The 22994-nt window shown below is 35.0% G+C and overlaps 1 pseudogene; it reads left to right on the top strand.

Annotated features, from left to right (window-relative positions):
• The first annotated feature begins 1552 nt into the window (after positions 1–1552).
• Positions 1553–3528, top strand: LOC131808429 (Y-box-binding protein 1-like; annotated as a pseudogene).
• The last annotated feature ends 19466 nt before the right edge of the window (positions 3529–22994 follow it).

The raw sequence follows: 22994 nt of genomic DNA, 5'->3' as shown, positions 1-22994 counted from the left end.
AAAAGCAAGGGCAGGGAGAGATTCTAATTGTTTTGAAATTTTTTTTCCATTACAACTTTTGGTTTTGTCTAATAGGCATTCTTGTTTTGTTGTTTTTCCTGTTGCTCAAAGTGGAGTGAATCATAGCAGCTTGCTTGCTTCCATTAGAGGCTTGAGGTAGGATTTTCAGGTTTATTGAAATGTAGCACATGAGAAAATCCTCAGGAAATGCCTTTATGCTGGTTTAGCATTAGCGCTAACAAATGGACTCACAGAATTTTCTCAGTCTTCGGTTTTCTCATTAGGTACACTGGTTGGTAAGGAAAATATGGTTGTTTTTTAATATAACCAACAGGGAAATTATCAGAAATATCTGTTAAAATGCAGTTTTCAAGAAAAAAAGTATATTGATGCTGCCAGTTCTTCAAAAATTATGTCCTACATACCTGTAATCCCCATCTGTGAACTGCTTATATTCTGTACATTTGTTGACTGCAATTTAAAAACAGAAATGAACTTTCATAGTGTCTGAATGAAGTCAGTCATTTATCAGGACAAGTCAATAAGTGATATTAGTTTATAATATCACTAAAATATTATATATTTACAATGAACAACCAGAGGGAATATTATGACTTCAAATTAATAATGCTTCCATACTGCATTTTAATGACATACTACTTTTGATAGAAGTTAACATTTGCAGATAAAAATTACAACAAAATTGCCCACATTTTCAAAGTGATCTTGTTAGGTATTTCTTAAATTTGAATAATTTAAAAATTCCTTTTAAAGAAAATGACTTTTAGCCATTCTTAGATAATATTTAACTTGTTAAATATTAAATAATATTTAACTTTAAATAAATATTAAATAATTTTTAACCTGTACAAGTATAAATAATTGTATATGACATAAAGCTATCCTACGTGCTATACATCTATTAAAAAACCTACAAAACCAAAAAGTAAAATTCAAACATTAAAAGTTTTTTTTTCTCTCTCTCACTATATAAGTATGGCAAGCACTTTTGAGGTGAAATGTTAACAACATACTTACTTTGTAGAGATTTAAGAGATAGATTTTTCCCTTTTCTGAACTTCTGCAAATCTTCAGTTGGCTGACACAAATTAACACTCACTTAATTGGAAAAAATAATTTATATATAAAATCTATACCACTTCTTTTCTGATCTAGAGCAACAATGATTAGGATATTATAGCTCTACTACATAGCACCAAAGAATTACAGGCATATCTCAGAGATACTGTGGATTTATTTCCAGACCACTGCAATAAAGCAAATCTCTCAATAAAGCACGTCAAAGGGATTTTTGGTCGTTTCTCAGTGCATACAAAATTTATGTGTACCCTACACCATAGTATATTAAGTGAGCAATAGCATTATGTCTGAAAAACACTGTACATACCTTAACTTAGAAAAAAAAACCTTCATTGCTGTAAAATGTTAACCTTCATCTGAGCTATCCGTGAGTTGTAGTCCCTGATGACAGATCACCATCACAAATATAATAATACTTTAAAAGTCTGAAATACTATGGGAATTACCAAACATGGAGATAGGAAGTGAGCACATGCTGTTGGAAAAATGGCACCAACAGACTTACCCCAGGCAGGATTGCCACAAACCTTCAATTTGTAAGAAATGCGGGATCTGGGAAGCACAACAGAATGAGGTAGGCCAGCACACCCACAAATGAACATGTGTTTGAATAGCACCTATCGGTTCAGAGCAAAGAAGCGGTCATCTCTGAAAAATACTTAAATTAGTCTTTTTACGTTTTGTGATTGAGAACACAGAATGGAAAAATTGTTGTAGAAAGCTTGTAAAATCCAAATAATACATTTGGCTCCTCTAGGGTTTGAGACACTCTAGTCTACTCTTGCTGAAATCTTGAATCTTTATGATTTTTTAATAACTTTATTGTGATAAAATTTATACCAACAAACTGTGCCCATCTAAAGAGTACATTTCCATAAGTTTTAAGAGGTGCATATATCTGAGAAACCACCATCACAAGATATGAAGTTGTTTCCAACAACTTCAGAAGTGTCCTTATGCCCCTCTGCAGTCTATCCCAATCCCCCACCCCCACCCCACACCAAGTCCTAGATAACCACTGGCCCATTTTCTATCACTATGGATAAGTTTGCATTTTAGAGTTTTATTCAGGTAGAACTATTCAATATGTACTATTTTGTGTCTGACTTGTTTCACTAAGAATAATGACTTTGAGTTTCATCTAATGATCAGTTTGTTCCTTTTAAGATTTTATTTATTTGACAGAGAGAGAGAGAGAGAGCAGGAAACAGCATGAACAGGGGGCAGGGAGAGGGAGAAGCAGCCTCCTTGAGAAGCAGGGAGCCTGAGAGGGGGGCCTCATGACCTGAGCAGAAGGCAGACATTTAACTGCCTGAGCAGTTTAACTGCCTGAGCCACCCAGGTGCTTGAGTTTGTTCCTTTCTCTTTGCTGTGATTTTATCTTTGCTATATATCTAATAACACTACAGCTTGAGAACCTTGGCAGATAACCTGGAGACACATGGTTCTGAAGCTGTGAAAAAGGCCCAATAATGGTTCCATCAGTTCCATGGGTAGTAGGAGCAGTGAGCAGACCCCAAAGATCCCAGAGCAGCCCCGTTGCGGCCAGGGGCAGTTACCCCTGTACCACAGGAGAAGGTGCCCCAGTCAGTCACCATCCCCACAACCTAGACCAACAAGGATGAGACCCAACAGCCACCACAACCCCTGCCCTCGGCGCTGCTAACACCAAGCCTGGCACCATTGGCAGCAGCGAAGGTAGTGGTGGCCAGGTGGCCTCACATCACTGGTGCCTGCCTGGGGTGACAAGAAGGTCATCACAAGGAAGGTTTTGAGAATAGTCAAATGGTTCAGTGTAAGAAACAGATAATGGTTTCATCAACAGGAATGATGCCAAGGAAGTGTATTTGCACAACGGACCACCATACAGAATAGGCCTAGGAAGTTCTTTGGCAGTGTAGGAGATGGGGAGATGGTGGGGTTTGATGTTGCTGAAGGAGAAGAGAGTGCGGGGCAGCTTCTGTGATAGGCCCTGGTGGAGCTCCAGTGCAGGGCAGTAAATGTGCAGCCCACTGTAACCATTATAGACCCTCTCCACATGGCTAGGGTCCTCCACACAACTGCCAACAGAACTTCTAGAACAGTGAGAGTGGGGAAAAGGAGGGTTGAGAAAGTGCTCCCAAAGTCCATGCCCCACAGAGCTGCTCTCTGGCAGTGGAGGGTTCCCACCTTACCACAGGCAGAGACCCTAAATTCTTGGGCCACAGTCCTCCAACCTTCCTGTGCTAGGAGAGGTGATGGCGGGAGCTGACAATCAGGGTGCAGAGGAACAGGTAGGCCACTGAGACAATATGTATCAGGGTACAGATCACAATTCTACAGGGGCCTCCTGGCCAATGAGAGCTTAAGGAGGATGGCAATGAAGAAAATAAGGAAAATCAAGGAGATGAGACCCAAGGTCAGCAGCCATCTGACCTACGTTGGTAGGTACCATAACATATTCAATTACCTGCACAGATGCCTAGAAAACCCTAACGCACAAGAGTAAAGCTTGAGGGGCGCCTGGGTGGCTCAGTGGGTTAAGCCGCTGCCTTCGGCTCAGGTCATGATCCCGGGGTCCTGGGATGGAGTCCCACATGGGGCTCTCTGCTCAGTGGGGGCCCTGCTTCCCTCTCTCTCTCTCTCTGCCTGCCTCTCTGTCTACTTGTGATCTCTGTCTGTCAAATAAACAAATAAAATCTTTAAAAAAAAAAAAAAGGAGTAAAGCTTGAGACAAAGCTAAGAGACAAAAGCAGCAAGCATATCCACCAACTGAGAATTCATCAGCTCCCAGGCTGAGCAAGGTAGGACTGAATAAATTCCATTTTACCATCTCCACAACCATCCAACACGAAGACATGAGTATGAAATTCCAGCAATAAGAAATGAACAAAAGATTGAGGCTGACGGCCTTAAATGGTTGCTTTTTGCCCACTGACAAGATAAACAGGAATATCATCATCACCTATGCAGCATGGTTTTTTTATTATTTTTTACCTAAAGACATCTATTTTTGGTAATGACAAACATTTTTTTTTCAATATACCTTCAAAGGTTTATTAATTGTTTCATATCTGGTCAAATTGAGAGTTTTAAGAACCTCATTTTTCATTTGTAATGAAAGTTTATGACTTTTTTTTTTCCAAAAAGTTGACAAACAACAAGCATCTGTTAATAAGGTCTTAAAATAATTGTCAAAAGGAAAAAAAAAAAAGGGACCAATAATTGCTGTTAATAGAGGAGGTCCTCAGAAACCACTCATTTTAATCTTGCTAAGTCATTGGATATTATGGGAGATTACACCTATCTCAGTTTTGTCGTTGAGAAAGCACCATTCCTTTTGTCACTGTAGATGTCTTTCTTACTAAGAATTCAGACTAAGATCAGAACAGTGAAGTTTTTTTTTCAGTTGAGTTAGAAAAAATAAACTCTCACCAGAAATATTTTTCTCTTTATTATTGATAAGTTCTCTCATCACTTAATAAAATTACTCTCAGATGAAGACATGCACATGTATTTCATACTGGAGGTTAAAATCTTAATATCATTTATGTAGTCCTTTGCATGGCAGTGCAATATTGTGAAACATGACTGTGAAGCCAGAGACTATGGAATCTTAATAATTGATAAGAAAGATTATGATTGTTCCCTGATCTTTAAAATTTTTGTCAAATCACTCAAAGCACTCTTACTGTCAGTTGTAAATGCATAGAAGAATGCAAAAAACAATAAAATTAATATTTAGTACACTGTAATTTATAATGCCCACTCACATATAAAAGTGTTGGATTCGCTCCCAACATTTTGGTTTTTTTTCTTCTTCTTCTCAGCCCTGAGAACTAAAGTGTTTTATTTCTTTGTAAAAAACTTAGTAAGGAGGAGAGGGAGCCTGGGTGGCTCAGTTGCTTAAGGGACTGCCTTTGGCTCCGGTCAAGGGATCAAGCTCTGCATCAGGCTCCTAGCTCAGTGGGGAGCCTGCTTCTCCTTTTGCTCCTCCTGCTTGTACTCTCTTTCTCTCTCTCTCTGTTAAATAAATCAATAAAATCTTTAAAAAAAAAAAAAAAAACTTAGCAAGGGTCATTTGAACAACACTTGCCTTACTCTTCTTGTTACATAATTTATATATGAAGGATCTTTCATATATGAAAGGACCATCTATATCGAAGGATCTCTTCTGTGCCTTAGCAAGCTATCATACTTCTTTCTAAATTTGGATTCGCTCCCAACACTTGGGTTTTTGTGCTTGCAATGTTTGAAATACCTTTGAGAGTTCCATTAATGTGGAGTATTTTCCTAGCATCACTTACTCTGGACATGCTGCCAGTTCTTTAACTAATAGGTGAGTAGCGACCACTCATGGATGGATTTGGAGAGAAGTGACATGACTGCTCATGGATTGTGATGTGCTTGTTATTTATACAGTGATCTGTGGGCCAATGAACTTGCAGTAAAGCTGGTACTTTATGCAATTGTTCACAGGTAGTATACCATAATTAAAGTTTAAACTGTATTTCTGGGGAGTGGTATTATTTATCTAAATCACCATAACTAAAATTCATGCACACTGGAACTGAGCAAAACAAGGCTCAAGTGTGTGTGTGTGTGTGTGTTACATTTTCCTATAGTTCTCTAATAATCAAAAACTAAAACTTGAATTCTTTCTGCATTTGGTAAATAATCAGCACTGGACAGCTGTCTCATTTAAAATATACATCCACTCTTGATCTACTCTTCCTACTTTTAATTCTTTATCTGAGTCTGTCTGGGGGACTTGTCTTCATGACAGGTTTATACCACTTTATTATGACAGTTTATACTTGATGGCACACAGGAACAAAGAAATGGAGAAGGTGACCAAAAACCATGACAAATCTCTCATTCCAAAATTTAGGAAATTTACGTTCTCCTGAACTCAGATGCTTTAGGTAGCAAAAAACCATGATGAAATGTTTTGAATGAAAAATTCTACTTCTGCAATTAGAAGACAACAAACATTAAGCCCTACTTTTTACAATTAGAATCAGTTCTAACTTCTCTGTATATTAGGGAGCAAAAGTGTTTATGACATTGGCTTTCCTGGGGCCCCTGGGTAGCTCAGTCATTAAGTGTCTGCCTTCTGCTTGGGTCATGATCCAGGGTCCTGGGATGGAGCCCCACATTGGACTCTGCTCAGTGGGGAGCTTGCTTCTCCCTCTCCCACTCCCTCTGCTTGTATTCCCTCACTTGCTGTCTCTTTCTGTCAAATAAATAAAATCTTTAGAAAGAAAGAAAAAAAGAAAGGAAGGGAGGGAGGGAGGAAGGAAGGAAGAAGAGAGGAAAGGAAAGGCAAAGCAAAGCAAGAAAGAGAGAGAGAGAGAGAGAAAGGAAGAAAGAAATTGGCTTTTTTTCTCTACATATAGTTTACCTCCTGGTATTCAAATTCTAACTCTCAAAATATCGAGTTCTTTCTTAAATAATAGAATGTTATGTGCCCATTTCTGCCTATGAGAAATAGCCCTTTCTGCTCTTTTAATTGTGCTTAAAATGGAAAATACAAGACAGAAGATACAAACCCTCAATATTATTTGCAATAAAATCCTCTCATTTAAATGTATTTAAAACCAGATTCTAAATATTTCAGCTTTTAATATAGGCACATGCTGCACAAAGAATTACAGTAGAAAGTGAAGAGTTACATTTTTTAATCACAACCTTCCTTGACTGAAGGTGGTACAAAAATTGACCAGACGAAAATTGTCCTTCATTAGGACAGTCCCAGGTCTAGCAACGTCTTTTGCTTTGTATTCTATTTTTAAAAGCTGCAAACATATTTGGGCTCCTATTCTTCTTAACCTTGAGCTACTTTTAACCTTTAAAGAGGTATCTTGGCTTTAGACCGGTGTATGTAATTTTTGAAGTGTTCACTCTAAGTCCAAGTTTCCTTTTCTTGCCCTCAAGGAATCTTCTCTGTTTCCACACTAACAAAACTGAACAGTCTCTGGGGGAAAGACTGGGTTGGGGAGGGGGCTCTAAAATATCTTTCTGTATTTCAAACATTGACTTGGGTGACGTAATAGAGTATAACCATTAAGCATGTGAACTCTGCAGCCAAAATACATAAATCTAAATTCCAGCTCCACCAATCAGTATCTGTGAGACCAGAGAGAGTTACTTACTCTATCGATGCTCTTTTCCTCTGTAAAATGTGGGTGATACAAGTGTCTAGCATATGGAGTTTAAATGATGTGATGTCATAGTATTCCTCACATATTACATTCAATACATACTAGTTTTTATTAGTATTATTAATATTATGATGATGATAAAAATTTTATATTTGTTTCATTTTAAATCTTCCAGAGAATCTGAAATTTTAGGTTTTATCACCCCAATCAGTCACTTATAAAACATTCACTTATAACAAATAGGGCTATCCCCAGAGTTCTTGACTTTTCCTATAAAAATTGATATGGCTGGAAACAACTTAAGAAGTATTAGAAAGCCTCTTCCCATACTTGAAGAGACTTTAGTTTTCTGTAAAGCACCATACACTATAATTATTTTTGTGACCTGAATGTGACAATTCTGTTAAAAATAGTACAAGTTATGTTAAAAATATCTTCTTATTTCTGTGAGCCAGAGTCTTGGGAAAGAGTGCTCCCATTTCAAATAATTACTTCATATTGGTCATTCTGAATTCCCCTTAGGAATATAAAATGAAGACTTAAAAAAAATGCATTGCGTACTGATTGCAATGAAACATTTTTTTTCCCATTGAGAAACAAAGTTCACCATTTTGTTAATTTTTTGTTATTATGTAGAAAGTGGTGCTCTATAGCAGAACTAAAAGATAATGCATTACATCATTTATAAAAAAAAACAATCAGAAGAGGAAGGTACAGCCACTTCAAGTCAAGTTTCCTTTCCATACACTACAGTCATGAAGTCTTGTATTTTAGTTTTCCATCTATTATCTTAAGCATATCCAAGCTGCCCTTTCTTTTCAATTTCATACTGATGGAAAGAGAAATCATGTCAGAAGCTTAAAGATAAAACAGAGTATTTTTAAAGGAAGAGACAATGTTGTTTTGGCTGGACTTATATTTTTTTATATGAATTTGAAGCTGAAATCATCCAAAGTTTGATATTTAGAGTGAGGGAAGTTAGTATGGAATAATGAGACTCAGTAACTATATATATATATATTTGTCTAAGTATGTAATTTTCCAAAATAATATTTCAGATGTAACTTTCAGCTGAATATTTAAAGTCAGTTTGGTTGACTTTCCTCTTGGTTGTAAAATATTTCATAATGGACTTAACATTTTCTGATAAAATATCAACTTATATCATAAATATTTCATCAGCATCTGACATATGACAAACAACTTATCAGGGTTCAAGAAATTAAAAAATGAGTGAAACACACAATTCCCTCTCAGAAAGCTCAATCTTTTCTGCATGTGAACTTTTATTACAAAACGAGAAACCTTAAAGATTCTCTACTGAGGTTAATTTTATAGTTGTAATCTTGTTTCCTAATTATATACCTATTGTGATTAGTTTCACCTGTTTGACTCTGCCAGAGGCATCACTGTGTGGTCATCTTGGGAGTAGACTGTTCTTTGGTCTGCCCAGACATGCTCAAAAATTGATCAATGTAACATTTTATATTTCTCTTGATGACTTCAACATTTTTACATCTACTTGATTATACTCCACCAAGCCTTTCATTCCTTTTATTTTCCAGAAATATTTTATGTAAAGAAATCAATAAATAAGACATATATAATAAAAATATGACATAATTAAAATTGTGTTTGGTTAAGGATAAAATAATGAAGCCAGCAACCAAGGTCATGCTAATGGTTGGACTAGTGACATGGAGCATGACGAATGATCAGACAAGACATGTTGCAAATAGTTATTTGAATATTTCTATATTATTGTTTATATTATATAAATAATATAATGAGTAATATATATTATAAATAGTCTCAGAGATAATTTATGCTCTTTTATAGAATCACAGGTTATTCAAACTCATACCTTCCATTCAGATGATTTAAAAAAAAAAAAGAAAAGAAAAAGAAGAAAATAATTCAATTGTATGGAAATAAAAAAGTTTAGGAAACTCACCTTTTGGCATTCAAAGAAGCTTATTAATTTGCTAATATTAAGGCCTAATATTTCCTTTAACAAAAGTATTACACAACAACTATTCTGTGGTAAATATGCTCAAAAAGCTAAAACTAAATGTAGTTTCAGTGGAAAATGATGAAAATTAATTAGTATAATTCTATACAATGTTTTCAGACTTTTGTCTTCTTCTTTGTCATAATTTTCAGGATTCATCCTATGTAAGTACCTATAGTTTGAACATTATATCATCCTTACATATATTGAATACAGTAATTAAAAGAAATACTAACAAAAATTAGGTCTTAAATTCACTTACCTCTCTTTACATAAGTATCAGAAGACTGAAGAAAACAACCCTATTTCTATTTCTATAGGGATAGGAAATCCAGCTAGAAAGGAAGCCATTCAGGAAATGTTGATATTCTTAAGACAGTGGTCTTCCTTCTGTATTTGCTTTCAAATTCTGCTCAAAAGGAAATTTATGGTTTCTCCCAAAAGCCAGTTATCCCATATCCTCTCCCTAAAACTGATTCTCTTTTATTTTCAACAATTTTAATTATTTTTCCCCTTTCTTATATAAAAGAAAATACACATAGTAAGATTAAGACCTATGTAACAGCCCTTTCTGTATAAATATATATAAATATATTATAAGTATAGCCAAGAATGTGACTAAACACAAATTTTCCTGAAATTTTTTCTTGCGTGGTATTATTTTAATATGCAACACTTCAGTTTTTTATACCAAAAGAGATTTTAAAAATTCTCAATATGTTAAAACCTAAATTCATTATTTCTGTGATGATTATATTTGAATGCTCATCTTTGTTTTTCTAGTCATTTAAAGGAAAAAAAAAAAACACCAAAATAATACATACACCTGTGATATCGCAGAATATAAGGTAACTTCCTTTTGCATTTCTGTTGTTCTCCAATCACAGAAGAAATTCTGAATCTCAAATAAAATAGCAATGATAATAATACACCAATTTGAGTGATCTTAGAAGACTATCAGCTCCTTATGATGATTTATGAGTAGGCTTTTATAGGAATTCACTATTGACTGATCTATTGGTTTTCTACTGATAGGTTTATAATTGGAGAATGCATATACCTAGGATCTAAAATTTTAGAAAATCAAAACATAAAATGTTGAGTGTAGATGAATTTATCAATGCTGTGGTCAACTGAGTAAACTTTTCCTTCTTATTTCCATGGATGTTTAATTTATAAATATATAAATATCCAAAGCACTTTTTAATTACAATATGTTTACAAATGGAAAAATAACTATCTTCCAAGAATTATTTCAGATAAAAGCAAAGTTTCACTTGTAAATATTAACATAAAGAGCAGAAATTCTTCTAGTGTTATATAGGCAAATATCCTATATTAATATGAAAAGTTTAAAAATAAATTGTATAAAATATGCTCACTCTTACTTTCATGCTTGTCACTGTTTTCCTTATATTCTTTTCAATTAATAGTGTATTTTTAGAAAGTGGCTATAATAGGGGCACTTGGGTGGCTCTGTCAGTAAAGCTCTGACTTCAGCTCAGGTCATGATCTTGGGTCCTGGAATGGAGCCTGCCACTAGCTCTGCACTCAGCAGGGAGTCTGCTTCTCCCTCTCTTTCTGCCCTCCCCCCCAACTGTGTTTTCTCTTTCTCTCTCTCTCAAATAAGTAAAATCTTTAAAAAAATAAATTAAAAATAAAAAGTGGCTATGATAACAAAATATATGTATGTGGTTGTTCTGTGCTCCAAATAGTTTCCTTTAAAATTGTCTAAATAATGGTTCAGTGGATTTGTGAAATCACATTGTCTTGATGTCTAATAAATTACATAAATGTAAATAATAATACTTGTTCATCAAAAATCGATATTTAGATGTTAAACTTCCCACCATTTCTTACAAATCTAATTTCCTTTCAAGCTTCAGCAATTTTGAATCTATCTTCTCTTAGATGGTGATGAAATTTGACAGTTTCCTAACAGTGGATCTCCAGAAGGTAAGCAACATTATTACCAAGTATCTAAACACCCAGTGGTTTAAAAAAAAAAAATCATTAATTATAACTGCTCTTTCCAAAAAACCATAAAATATATAAAAGTGAAATGATTTAAATATGCTTGGTGATATATTGGGGCTCCTAGGTAGCTCAGTCAGTTAAGTGCCCAACTCCTGGCTTTGGCTCTTAGGGTTTTAAGATTGAATCCCACATCAGCTCTGTGCTCAGCACTGAGGCCACTTGATTCTCTCTCCTCCCTCCTCAGTCCTTCCCCTGGCTCAAGCTTAAATAAATAAATAAATAAACAAACAAACAAACAAATAAAATCTTTAAAAAAAAAAAAAGATGCTTGGTGATGTAATCCATTCTGGTTTTGTTCTTCCCTCTGAGGAAGTTTTTTTTCTATTCCTTGAATAGCACCTTAGAGTTGACTCCATGACAAAGGACAGAGTTATAACTGGAATATCAGGTTTCATTTAACTGAAGGGTTTTCTTTTGTGCTCTCGATTTTTCCACTGTAATGCAAATGTCAAGTGTTTTTTTGGTCATTTGCCCCCAAAACCCAGTGGCTTTAGAGTTGGGAGAATAATTATAGTCACAACAGTGCCTTATAACATGATTTGGTAATACTCAATTTTACCAAGAAATAAACCAGTCATTGGAGATCCTGCTGGGTCATTTCGATGACCTCACTTGAAAACTAAAATAAAGCCCTTTAGTAATGGACATATAATTGTAGATGTGTTCCTGAGAACATGTTTTTAGGAGGACTGCTATTCCAGAATGAAGTTGGCTCTTCTTGTTTTTTATGAGCAGTAAAACGCTTTTCCTAAAGTTGAGCAAAAATTTGAAGAGGTGATTTGTACAAAAACAAAGTATGTCTGAAGTCTCAAGTAAGTGTCATAAAGTGATGTCAACCAAGAAATTACATTTCCCATTTTATTTTCCTAATAATAGCTATATTTATAGAGAAGTTAGTATGCTCCAGTTACAAAGTAGAAAGAGAACATCAGAAAATTAATGATATCATTCACAAAAACTGAAAACAAGTCAGAAAAGAAGGACTCATTAAAATAATGCCTATATTTATCAACTCTTCTATTAAGCTGATATATATTAATTACTTAAAATCATTTTTTTAAAAAAGCACTGGCTTGAAAGTGAAAGGACCTGAAATTCTTCATTAATCTAAAAACCATGACATTTTTCACAAAAAATAATTTAAATCTATGGGTTTCAATATCTTTTTTAAGGACAATAGGGATATAATATGAACCTCAACAGAAGTATTCAAAGAGAACTTCCACAAATTCTTCTAAGATCATATCTACCAACCTACATGTATCTCTGTAGGAACAAAATATTCATATTCCTACACATTATATTTAACCCTCTCTTGTCTGTTTAGTTTCCTTTCCATCTGCTTCATTATCAATTTTTCATGTTTGCTGGATCATTTTGATTTAGTATAAAAACCCTGATACGATATATGCCATATTAAATTTTTTTTTCTTTTAATCACAAGTAGACAGAGAGGCAGCCAGAGAGAGAGAGAGAGGGAAGCAGGCTCCCTGCTGAGCAGAGAGCCCGATGCGGGACTCGATCCCAGGACCCCGAGATCATGACCCAAGCCGAAGGCAGCGGCCTAATCCACTGAGCCACCCAGGCGCCCCTGCCATATTAAATTTTTTATTTGTGCACACATTCTGCTCCAGTTAATGACCCATTTCTTTGCATCTTTACACAATAAAACTCTTTTTTTGAAAATACTGTCTCCACTTGTTATCTTTCATTTACTCTTTAAGCCAGTATAATTTCACCTTCTCCTGTACTACTCCAACAAATGGCTACTGTTAAGGTCAATAGTGACCAACACACTGCTAAATCCAATGGTTTTACTTACCAAGACAGTTGACCATTTATTCCATCATAAACTCTTTCCTCACTTGATTTTCAAGATATCAATCTCTCTCAATTCTCCTCCTACCTCCATTACTGCTACTTTCCTTCCCAATAACCTATAAATATTGGAAAGTGCCAGGATTTAGGTCTCAGACTTCTCCTTTACCTGCAGTTACTCCATAGGAAACCCCATTCACTCTTATAGCATTATTTATATGCTTAGGATTCCCCATTTTATATCTCCAAAGCTGACTATTCCTTTGAATTCTAGACTTTCATATACAACAAATTTGTCAACATGGTAGTTCAGTATCTAATATTTATTTGAAACTTAACATAAAACTATTAATCTTTTTATTCCTTTACCTTTCCCAAAACTTCCTCCTTACCTACCCTCCTGATTTGGAGTATTGATTCCTCTGTTTCTTTCATACACCATATCCAATCTATCAGCAAATTCTATTGTCTTGAGCTTCAAAATAGATCTGGAATTTCACCCTCAGAATTTCTACTGCTGCAAGCAAATTCCAAGCCATCATTGTCTCTTATCTGGATTACTGCAATAATTTATAACTAGTATCCCTGTTTTTGTCCCTGCTCTCTACTCTGCCACCATAAATAAAATCATGTCACTCATATAAAATCCTTTAATGAATTCCCTTCTCAGAGTAAATACCAACATCTAAACAATATCTTACAAGACACTACATGTTCTGGCCTACCCCAGCTACCATCCTGATAACTCATCCACTATCCCTCTTCCCTGCCCTGAACTCTGCTCTGTCATATACACAAAGTATTCTTGGAGGGCTGACACCCTCCAAGCACATTTATGGCTTAGTAGTTTGCACTGGGTCTTTCCTCTGCCTGAAATTCTCTGCTTTAGATAAGCTTGCAGTTCCCTTCTTCACACCTTTCAAGTCTCAAATGCTCTATTTGCAGTATACCCCTCTCTCTCTCACACACACCCCCCAAACTTCCTATTCTCTTGACCAATTCTATTGCATTACTCAGAGTTTTACTATTTCCTTACCTGTTTGTTTATTGAATGTCTCTTGTCCAAAAATAAAAGGTCACTGCAGGCAAGGACTCTCTTCCCTGCTGTACGTAACCCGGAACTTCTAAGAATTTCTGACATGAAGAAGGCATTCTGTAAACCTCTTGAATGGCTGAGGAGAAACCTCCATGTTTTCTTTCTACCTCAAAACTTAACCCATGATGTTTCCTAATACATAGGTCATTAGCTTTGACCTCTCTACAAAATTGTCTACCTACATTCTTCTAATTTCTCACTTTTGATATCTGCTCATTGTAGGGACAATTTTATATCTAATCATTAAAAAGAAATTTTAGAATTCAGTCTAAAGGTACAGAAATATCTGATTGAAATACAAATACTATAAATCTGTCTTATATTTAAATTCTAAATTAAATATTTTAGGTTTAAATGAAATTAAATTACTTCTAAATTAAAATACTTGCTGCATAAGTCAAACTCATAGAAATAGAAAGAAACATGGTAGTTGCCAGGGGGTGGTGGGTGGGGGAAATGAGGAGATAATGGTCAAAGAGTAAAATCTTTAGTTATAAGGTAAACAAATTCTGATGATCTAATTTATATCATGGTGAATATTGTTAATAATACTCTATTTCATATTTTAAATGTACTAAGAGAGTAGATCTTAATCTTTCTCACTAAAAAAATTGTATGTGAGATGATGGTAATGGACATGGTAATTAACTTGATTGTGGTAATCATTTCACAGTGTGAGTATATATCAAATTCATCAATCTGTATACTTTAAATATATATAAATTTTCTCAATTATACTCAGTAAATCTGGGGAAAAAATAACTGCAGTATAATGTATTTCAGCTGAACAATTTTTATAAAGGATGTTACGTTGCAGAATGTGTTCTTTCTAGAACAAGCAAAGAAATATACACATCTAGACCATCATTTTGATTTGGTTAGCATCTGGTCAAAAACCTTTGATGGCTCCCCACTGAGTGTAGCAGCAAGTCCAAGTTTCTTACACTGGTGTTTAAGGTTTTATTTAACCTGGAAAGTTATTTATAGGCTACCTTTTATGTTGACTCCACTTCTACCTCATAATCCAAGCTTCTGCCACTTCCCTATTACCCACACATATTATGATAGTTCACATCTCATTGTCGTTCTGCCTACATGATACTATCATGTATAGTAAGTTTTGGAATCATAGAAGTAAGTTTGTATAATGATAAGTTTTTTCTGAATTCCCAAGTAAAGCCCATCTCAACCAAGACACTACAAATAGTTTTGGATCTAAAACTATCAACTATGTGGCCTTAGCTAAGGAATGTCATTTAACCAGTTTGCTCAGCTATAAAATGAATATCTACTTTATCACTCTGTTACTATTTTTGAAAATAGAAAGTGTTCAATAAAATGCCTGAAACAAGTAGACACAAAAGGCTGCATACTTTCTTTATTTCCTTTTCCCAGTCATTCAACGCTATTGTCTATACCAAAGCTCTATCTCTATCATACAACTTTTAATTTATCTGTTTTGATTAGTTTTTTGGTTTTGATTAGTTTAACCCTTGCTCTTGAGGTTATTTTTTTCTACATTACACATACACCCTCCCTGGGCACTAATCTACTACTGTTTATGAGTTTTAAATTTTTTTTTTTTTTTTAAGTAAGCTCCATGCCTAGAATGGGGCTTGAAACTCATGACCTTGAGATCAAGATCTGAGCTGAGATCAAGAGTGGATGCTCAACTGACTAAGCCACCCAGGTTCCCCTGTTTTTAAGTTTTGGGCATGTGATTTGAAGTTTCAAAATTGTTATAAGGCATTGTAAAGAATAAAGTAGCTCCCTATGAGCCTGGTCTATCAAAAGGGGCATTTATTGTGATATAGCCATCAATCATTGTTTAATTTTCTGGTTAACATTACTAAAAATGATTTGGGGTGTTATGATGGGATGGTAATAACTTTAGTGCAATTAGTTTCTGATATTATTCACAGAAACATTAAATAGCTTGCATAAGATTATTTTCTCTAAACAGTATGTTTTAAAATAGCATAATCCTAATTTAGAATTACTGCCCTTTTCTTTAAATCAAAGATGCTTAAAACCTTTTCATTAGCTGATCTAGATAAATAATTTATAAGTCAAGTTAAAGTCAGAGCTCTATGTTGAAATTAGATTTTCTCTGAAGAAGTAAAAAACAACAATTTGGAGAAGGTTAACTCTGATTAGGTAAAAAGAATTTCTTCCAAATGATGCTATTTCTGTCACATTATCCAAAATTGCACATTTCCTTCTGGCTTTATATATTGTGTTTTTAATCCCTGTTGGGGCGTTTTGTCCATTAAGTACTTTTCCTTCAAGGTACTGAGGAGTTGTTCCTTTTAAACACAATACAGCAAATAATTTGTTATCAAATGTCCTGGTTGTTTCCTATTTTTTTTAAGTACTAGATTTTTTTATATCAATTGAATCTGCAATCATAACTATTCATTCAGGAGAAAAGGAGCCTGCAGATTGAAAAATAGACCAATTTAAAGGAAAGTTCATTTTGACATTTAAACCTCAAGTAAGAATTAAACTTTGCCAATAGTATTGAATTAGAAATAAAAATTTTGTTTTTAGGAGAGAAAAGTAATATTGGTAGGCTACAATTAATTTTAAATAAGATAAAATTTGTACTCTTTCATTTATCTTTATTTTCTATAATATTATTTTAAATATATATTCTTGCATCTTGTCTGAATGTCACATTGCCAAGACAAACTAAATGTGTTTCAAGTTTGGAAGAAATATTATTTTGAGTACACTGAATATTCTGAAGAATTTATTATCCATTTTATTTGTCATTACAACTCTTCTGCCAAGGTTCTTTTCCACAAGTTCCAATTTTCTTGAAAAATTCCCATATATATTCCCAAATCTATTGTATAATAAAGAAACCTTTGGGAAAACTTAGAAAAATGCTGAAATGATTAATAAAACAAATAAGTCAACAGCATTAGTACTAGGTTTATAAGCACATTTCTAAGGTTAAAATACCTTTAGATGGGTAGACAGATAGAAACAGAGCTAAAGATACAGATACATATATATCTACTATCTATCTTTACACTTACTTATTATCTATAAATCTATCATCTTCTGTAATGATTCCTGACATCTTTATAAGAAAGATATCTTTTTTAAAATGTTTTTAAAAACTAAATTAAATAGGACAGGAAATGGCATACCATCTGGATCTGACCAAATCAGGTTGGTCATAAAAAGACCTGTTAATATTAGGTATATAAATACTTTCCTTGACCAAGAAATTTTTCAGTAAGCAACATGCTTAAAACTGTATTCCACTTTCATTAAATCCCATTTTAGAAAAAATAATGTTATCTTCCTTCTGAAGAGATGCTGAGGAAACCTTTTCTGAGGGACAGAACTGAGGGAAATGGATTTCCTTCCAACAGTTCTGCCTCTGACCTTCTCCTTATTGTTCATTTCTTTATTAATAGGAAATACTTAGTTAAATACTCTCCCTGTCTTATAACTGAGAATACACTGAGACTATACCCATAGGAGGAATTTCTAAAGTAAGATTGAGGAAGCCAAGGAGGTGTCTGACAGATCCATCCCAAGGCTCCTGAGGAGGCTTTGCACTGTGTAACTCTATTTCATATTACATCTCCTCTGCCAGGCTTCTCCATTTTCTGAGAGTAGTTCATAGTAACTAAAGAGTCTGTTATGGTTTTAAATTCAGAGCCAAGTTCTCTAGAAACAGTGAATATAATCATTCCACAATAGATAGAAATAGATAAATATTTTTCTTGTATTTTCCCACCAAATATTCCTATGTGGCTATTTAATTTCATATATGCTTCAAACTGATCTTCCAAAAAATATAACCAGCACTGTGGATAGATTCCACTGCATCCTACTGGGCTAGAATTGGAGAGTCAATCAAAATGGTGTATCTTCAACTTTCTAAAATCTTCTAAAAACTGTGTATCCCAATAAAATTCCAATCATATATTTTCCATAAGACTTTGTCCATGGAAAGGATTTCATAGTAGGACTCACAATTTATTCTTTTTAACATAGGTTAATTTTTCTTTTCTGTATCTTTTGGGGGTATTATTTATTATTGGATGAAAATTTTAATTGGAAAATCTATTTTTTAATCAAAGGGATTCCAATATTATTTAAATTAATTGGTTTTATTATTGATTCTTTTTTATAATTAAGAAGGGTAATAATTTGTGTTATGTCTATATCTATGCTAATCAATTTAAAAGAAATACGTTCTCTTTCTAGATTGTTATCCATTGAGAGAAATAAGTGTTTCTAAAGAAAAATAAAGCCTGGTGAAATAAGAAAGGCTAGCCTGAATATATTATTGGGAAAATAAATGGGAAATAAAAGAGTATAAAACATATGATAATGGTTTATATAAACCCTAAACTTGTGGTTTACATATAGCGGTTAACAGAACAAAATGATATTTTTAAAAATTATATAAATTGATAGACAATATGACTACATTATTATCTATTGCTGAGTAACAAATACTCTGAAACATAGTAGCTTAAAGCAAAAAAACACTTATTATCTCAGTCTCTGTGGATCATGAATTAGAGCATTTATCTGGGTGCCTCTGGCTCAGAGTGTCTCAATAACGTAGCATTCAAAGTATTAGCCAGAGCAGCAATCATCACAAAGCTTAACTGTAGCCCTTGATCTATCTGTCCTGGACTTCACTCAGTCTGTTGACAGACCACAGGTCCTTACTGGCTATTGGCTAGGAACATCAGTTCTTTGCCATGTGATTCTCTCTGTAGGGCAGCTCATAACATGCCAGCTAGTTTCTTGAAGAACAAGTAAGCCAGAAAGTGAGAGACAGAAGCCCAAGGAAGGGAAAACAGTAATTCTGCAACCTAATTAGAAAGGTGACTTCCCATCACAGTTGTCCATTATTTGTTAGAAGCCAGCCAGAAGGCATCACTACCCAAAGGCAGAGATCACTGGAGACCATCTTGGAGCTACCTAGCAGACTCTCTCTATGAAAATAAAGGTGTTATTATGAAGCAAATTAAGTGTTACAGAGGCTTAATTATCTCAAATTTAAAGTTGCTATAAACATTGTTTGGTTGTATTAGGTAATACGAGCACAGTGATATATAACAGTGATATATTTAGCTACTTCCTTCTCATTATCCAAGAAAGCAAATCTGATGCATGAATTGGGAAAACTACTGTCAGCTATTGATTGATAAAATTAGGCAATTAGAATAAAAGCTAAAAATGAAAGAACGACTATATTTGACTTTCTCAAAATCTGATGCCAAAATCTTTTGAGAGAAGATAGCGAGGAGACCTGGTTTCTTTGATCCTAATCCCCTGTATTTATTATGTTATTTACTTTATCTTGAAGGGAATGAAACTAATGTATATTTTTCCTCTTTTTGTATTTGAAATTTAGTTAGGGACACTGGATGTTTTGTAAAATATTTTTTAGTCATGGCTAGTGATTAATAATATTCAAAATATGGGTGTAATTATTGTCAAACAGGTACTCTACAATTTTAAAATCCCATGAACACAACCCCTCTCCCAACCGCCCCCTCCCACACATGCTGAGAGCAGAAGACACTGACAGCTGAGATGATCTTAATACAACCGACTTCCCAAGCAAATAATGAAAAAAAAATAAAGGAAACAGAGGAACTACCTATGTGTTTTTATTATCATCAAGCTAAAGAAATGAAAGTATATTATTGATGTCTTTTGTTCACATGGGGAAGGAAGATGTAGTCATTTGATAAATGGAAAGGAGACCACCTCAATCATTTATATTTGAAAATTTAATAAAGATGTCCTCTGAATGATCATAGAAATATTGCACTCAAGAAATGAACACTAGAATCTGAAATCTAAAAATTCATTCCATGGGATTCCTGGGTAGCTCAGTCAGTTAAGCGTCTGCACTTCTCTGATGTGGGTCTACAGTAAGGAAGCACTGCTCAGCTCCCATCAACTAGGAAACTGTTGTAAAAAGACAGTGATATATACAGTAAATTCAATGGACACATTTCTGAAGACCTCTCAGCACACAAAGTTGTGTGATCTGGGGGAATTTCTGTGAAGGGCAGGAGAATTTTTGACCCCCAATATGCCTTTATGGCATAAGGATTATTTTGAGCTAATAATTTTTAAGAACCAGCAGACACAAGAAGAGCTCTGTTACTCCTTTATAAGAGACATTTACAGGGTGCCTGGGTGGCTCAGTGGGTTAAGCCTCTGCCTTCAGCTCAGGTCATGATCCCAGGGTTCTGGGATCAAGCCCAGCATCAGGCTCTCTGCTTGGCGGAGAGCCTGCTTCCCCTACCCTCTCTTTCTGTCTGCCTCTCTGCCTACTTGTGATCTCTGTCAAATAAATAAATAAAATCTTAAAAAAAAAAAAGAGAGAGAGAGAGAGAGAGAGACATTTACATTTGTAAGGGGAACCTCCATATACTAGGTCCTCTCCCTCTCTGTACCAAGACAAAGATGGCCCTAAATCTTTAGAAATGGAGAAGGCAGGACTTAAATCTACATAACAAACCATATCCTTGGTGACTGTGTTTTCTGGGTACCCTCCCATAACCAATCCACTCCTAATACCTTTCTTTTGCCTTTAGCTAGAGATAGTACTTAAGGTGACAGACAATGTGGGCTACTTCGGGGGATGATAAAGTAATTCCTGGATATCTCCCATTTAAACAAGAGTATACATGTTATTAAATTTCTGCTTATTCTCTCCTATAAATTTGTCTTTTATTATGGGTGGAGGAGGTCTCAGCCAAGAACTTAAAAGAGTAGGGATAAATTTTTTTTTTTCTTGCCTCACACCCGCATGTGGGGAGTCTTAGAAAGAAGTGTATTTTCCAAAAGGGGACAATTTCACAAAAGTCAAATGAGAATAACTGCTAAACTTTATTAAGAACTTAATATATCCATGTTATATGTGTTATATTACAGAACCCACGGAAGTATAGACTGTTATTTTGCACATTTTACAATTAAAGAAAAAGAGACACAGAGAGCCTATATAATTTGCCTAAAGCAAAAAAATAAATGGAGGGGCAAAGATGTGGATGGAGGCTGTTAGGCTTCAGAATGGATACACTGCACTTTAGAAGCAGTGTCCTCTTTGTCTGGGATTAAATGATTAAACTGTACTCAAAAATTTGGGTTTCTTGGAATCCATGCCATTCCAGGATACATGCAAAAACATTCCCAATCTATTAATGCTAAAGTGATGTATGCACATACCAAAGATAAAGGAAGTTACTTCAATTGCTAGTCACAGCATATTAATAGTTGAGAATCCAAAATTATGTCTTGCCGGTCAAAATCATGGAAATCAGTGAAGGGTACAAATTAGAGCTTGTTTAGTTTTGTTTCCTGCTTATTGAACATTTAGCAGCATATCACAGACGGAAGTCCTTCAAGTCTTTATATATTATATATATATAGCCAGATGAACTGTGGAATCCCTGGGCCCTGAGGTATCAACCTGTCCTGTCCAAAAGATGTCACCAGAAGCTCTTGGTCTCATGAGAAAGAACTCAACAATAGACACAGCACAGCAGATGAGTGACACAAGCAGGAAGATTTATTAAAACAAAAGCACACTCAATGAGATGTGAGAGCAGGCCAAGGTCAAGAGAGAGATAGAGCTGTGTCCCCGGGGCCGTGTTTCTATCTTTTACGGACAGTCATTAACAAGGGGGAAGAATGCTCATTATTTGAGGTGAGGATTTCTTGGAAGCAGGGTTTTACATTTTTTCTTCCTTATTTGTTCAGGGGTTTTTGGCCAACTTTGTCAGCCATCTTAGGACTCTCTGGCTTCTTATGGCTTTGTTTCAGAGTGCTGCCAGGACAAGCCTCAGACTTACCCTGTAGCTGGCCATGGCTTCCTTTTTGTTGGTTTCCAGGCATCCTGTTAGAACCTAACTAATTGCCTCCATATATGTGTGTGTGTGTGTGTGTGTATCTTTATTTTTAAAGATTTTATTTGTCGGAGGAGAGAGAGAGAGCACAAGAAGGGATAACAGAAGGCAGAGGGAAAGGGAAAAGGAGATTCCCTGTTGGCAAGAAGCGCAATGTGGAGCTCAATCCCAGGACCCTGGAGTCATGACCTGAGTTGAAGGCAGATGTTTAACTGACTGAACCATCCAGGTGTCCCTATATCTTTATTATTATTTTTTTAAATAGACTTTGTTTTGGGGTGCCTGGTTGGCTCAGGAGGTTGAGCCTCTGCCTTCGGCTCAGGTCATGATCTCAGGGTCCTGGGATCGAGCCCTTCATCGGGTTCTCTGCTCAGGAGGGAGGCTGGTTCCCCCCTTTCTCTGCCTGCCTCTCTGCCGACTTGTGCTCTCTCTGTCTGTCAAATAAACAAATAAAATCTTTTTAAAAGATTTTAAAAATCTTTTTAAAATCTTTTTAGACTTTGTTTTGTAAAGGAGTTTTGGGTATAAAATATGGTGATCTTGCATACACACTCTGCCCCACATATGCATTGCCTCCCCCGTTATCAACATCTTCCACCAAAATGGGTGTATTTGTTACAATTGATAAACCTATATTGACATATAATTATCACCTGAAATCCAGAGTTTACAATTAAGGTTCACTCTTGGCTTGGTATATTTTATTGGTGTGAAGAAGTGTATAATAACATGTATCCACCATTATAGTATCATACAGAATAGTTCCATTATTAAAATAATTACCTGTGCTCCATCTCTTCTCTTCCCTGACTTTTGACAAACATTGATCTTTTCACTCCTTTCATAGCTTTCCTTTCTAGGATGTAATTAAAGGATTACAT

Source organism: Mustela lutreola, chromosome 9 (genome assembly GCF_030435805.1).
Source record: "Mustela lutreola isolate mMusLut2 chromosome 9, mMusLut2.pri, whole genome shotgun sequence".
Lineage (NCBI taxonomy): Eukaryota > Metazoa > Chordata > Mammalia > Carnivora > Mustelidae > Mustela > Mustela lutreola.
Note: the sequence above shows the minus strand (reverse complement) of the source record. Positions and strands in the feature narration are given on the sequence as shown.